Source organism: Sarcophilus harrisii, chromosome 1 (assembly GCF_902635505.1).
Source record: "Sarcophilus harrisii chromosome 1, mSarHar1.11, whole genome shotgun sequence".
NCBI classification, from domain to species: domain Eukaryota; kingdom Metazoa; phylum Chordata; class Mammalia; order Dasyuromorphia; family Dasyuridae; genus Sarcophilus; species Sarcophilus harrisii.
In genome coordinates, this window is record NC_045426.1 from 329,423,313 (window position 1) to 329,426,879 (window position 3,567).

The window sequence follows — 3,567 nt, forward strand, 5'->3', positions numbered from 1 at the left end:
TGGCAAAGATACTATATTTGTCACTTTCTTTCCCAGCTCCTTTTGCAAATGAGAAAAGTGGGTAAATAGGGTTATGTGACTTGCCCAGAGTCACATAGCTAATAAGTATTTGAGGTTATATTTGAGGTCTTCCTGACTCCAAGTCTAGTACTTTAACCACTATGGCATCTAGCTGCCCATTATCTCTTATAGTTAAGTCAATATACACTTAAAAATGTATTTCAAAACCATATTATATCATTAAGAAGTATTCTATTCCCCAGTTACTCGTGTGTGTGTGTGTGTGTGTGTGTGTGTGTGTGTGTGGCAATTGGGATTAAGTGACTTTCCTTAATTTCTCCAAGAATAACAGCCAGAAGCTATAGAATATGCATATGAAAAGTCTGCCTCAACAGTTATTTTGGGTATATTATGTACTCATAAGTGCATTGTCTGCCTCAACACCCTAATCCAAATCTCTACCTCTATATGATTACATAAATAAATTTGATTTTCCTATGAGATTTCTGCACTTACCCTCTTTAAAGAAACATATTGATCTTTTCAGTTCAACAGATCCATCTGTGCCAAAGATGATTCTTTCTTTGATGTTACTTAGAAACACACAAGCAAAACTGTCCTTTTGGCTATGATCTTCTTTAGAAGTGTTGTGCAATAATTCAATTATTCATTATATATCAGATCATTTTATTCCTGACTTCATATTTCAAATTTTTAAATGCATCCCTAAGGTATCCTGCATCTACATCTATACTAGACCAAAGTGATATCCCAGTGTTTGGGGAAAAAACATTGAGAAAATGTTCATTATTGATCATAATACATAACCCAATTTCAGAATAATCCATTTTGTATTTGTCTAATGGCAGTTCAAATTCTGCTGACTTGCTACCATGGAGGATCTTTACTCCTGAACTTTTTTTGTCTACTGAAATTTCAGTATTTGTCATAGAGCTTATATTACACCTTAATCTGAATTTGGCTCTGCTGGAAAGACCAGAGCTGCATATAAAATTTGACATTCAAACACAAGATTCAAGAAAAATATTTTTTAAGAAATGAGTGAGAAATCATAAGAGACTTAATAAGATTATACTATTTACATTCCTATATGGGATAGTTATTTGTCTTTCTCTTGAAGAGGACAAATGGCACCAGGAAATTGATATCATAACTTGCAAGTGAATTTGATTTAAGTGAGAAAGGACTATGCAAAGTCACCTGCCTCACTCCATCTGGGAGTCCAGAGCCATCTGGGTCCAGTGGCCAGACATAGATCAGGATGACTGGAGATGGCCTCACATACATTTAACAATTAAGACTAGAAAAGCTACGTAGTCAAAGAAGAAAAAGGAAGGAAGGAAGGAAGGAAGGAAGGAAGGAAGGAAGGAAGGAAGGGAGGGAGGGAAGAAAGGAGGAAAGGGAGAGAGGGAGGGAGAAAAGGAGGGAGGAAGAAAGGAGGAGAAAGGGAGGGAGGGAAGGAGGAGAAAGGGAGGGAGGGAAGAAGAGAGGGAGCAAGGAAGGGAGGGAGGGAAGAAAGGAGGAAAGGGAGAGAGGGAGGGAGAAAAGGAGGGAGGAAGAAAGGAGGAGAAAGGGAGGGAGGGAAGGAGGAGAAAGGGAGGGAGGGAAGAAGAGAGGGAGCAAGGAAGGGAGGGAGGGAAGAAAGGAGGAAAGGGAGAGAGGGAGGGAGAAAAGGAGGGAGGAAGAAAGGAGGAGAAAGGGAGGGAGGGAAGGAGGAGAAAGGGAGGGAGGGAAGAAGAGAGGGAGCAAGGAAGGGAGGGAGGGAAGAAAGGAGGAAAGGGAGAGAGGGAGGGAGAAAAGGAGGGAGGAAGAAAGGAGGAGAAAGGGAGGGAGGGAAGGAGGAGAAAGGGAGGGAGGGAAGAAGAGAGGGAGCAAGGAAGGGAGGGAGGGAAGAAAGGAGGAAAGGGAGAGAGGGAGGGAGAAAAGGAGGGAGGAAGAAAGGAGGAGAAAGGGAGGGAGGGAAGGAGGAGAAAGGGAGGGAGGGAAGAAGAGAGGGAGCAAGGAAGGGAGGGAGGGAAGAAAGGAGGAAAGGGAGAGAGGGAGGGAGAAAAGGAGGGAGGAAGAAAGGAGGAGAAAGGGAGGGAGGGAAGGAGGAGAAAGGGAGGGAGGGAAGGAGGAAAGGAGGAAAGGAAGGGAGGGAGGGAAGAAAGGAGGAAAGGGAGAGAGGGAGGGAGAAAAGGAGGGAGGAAGAAAGGAGGAGAAAGGGAGGGAGGGAAGGAGGAGAAAGGGAGGGAGGGAAGAAGAGAGGGAGCAAGGAAGGGAGGGAGGGAAGAAAGGAGGAAAGGGAGAGAGGGAGGGAGAAAAGGAGGGAGGAAGAAAGGAGGAGAAAGGGAGGGAGGGAAGGAGGAGAAAGGGAGGGAGGGAAGAAGAGAGGGAGCAAGGAAGGGAGGGAGGGAAGAAAGGAGGAAAGGGAGAGAGGGAGGGAGAAAAGGAGGGAGGAAGAAAGGAGGAGAAAGGGAGGGAGGGAAGGAGGAGAAAGGGAGGGAGGGAAGAAGAGAGGGAGCAAGGAAGGGAGGGAGAGAGGAAGGAATTAATCTGGATGGGAAAACCCTTAGGGTCTCTTGCCAAGACAGAAACAGTTGCTATTTACAATAACTCTGAGCAATCAGAACCCAAATGACCAAGTGAGGCTTGTCCTGAAACATATTGTTGATCAATTAATGAAAACCAGAGAAATTTGGGTTTAAGGCATGCAAGGTTTCAAGATGACAAATGTAGTCCCTAAATATTTTATCATCATTAGAGTAGTTCAAAGCAGTCTTCTTAGAAACATGAATCTTTCATGTTGAGGTGACCTCAAAAAAAATGATTGCATGAGTGAGAAAGAAGGAAGAAGGGAAAAAAGGAAAAAAAAATTTTTTCACCTAAAAGAGATGAGCCAGGAAAAGTTTTTTTTTTTTTTTACAAAGAAGAGGGAAACTGAGGGGAGAAAACATGTAATATTTGAACTTCTTCCTACTCTGAATTGATTTGAAGAGGGAAGAAAATATATAAACACACAGTTGGGTATAGAAATTCATCTTAACCAAGAGGAAAGGAAGAAGAGAATGTACTAAAGGAAAGTGAGGGAGGTGATGAGAGAGGAAGGCAATGGTCAGAAGTAAAACAAACTTTTGAGGAGAAGATAGAGGAGAAAGATAAATGGAAAAGAAGAGGATGGAGAGAAATACACAGCAATCATAACTGTGAATATGAATGGAATAAAGTTATCTATAAATTGGAAGAAAATAGTAAACCTGAATCTTATAATAAGTTGTTAAGAAGAGACACATTTAAAACACAGGGTTAAAGTGACTGGAGCAGAACCTATAATGCTAGAGCCGAAGCAAAAAAGACAGGGATAACAATCATACCAGAAAAAATAAAAGTAAAAATAGATCTAATTAAAAGAGATAAGAAGGAACACTACATTTTGCTGGTAGGTACCATAGACAATGAATTAATATCAATGCTAGATATATGTTGGAATACACGGGAGCCACCTGACAGTGGCTGCTGGAGATCCAACCCAGAATGGATCTCCTCTTGTGAGAGGATGATACAAGG

General features: G+C 42.2%; 1 pseudogene; it reads right to left on the minus strand.

The window, feature by feature from the left end:
* Positions 1-330: 330 nt before the first annotated feature.
* LOC111719364 lies at positions 331-1,009 on the minus strand (annotated as a pseudogene).
* Between the last annotated feature and the right edge of the window lie 2,558 nt (positions 1,010-3,567).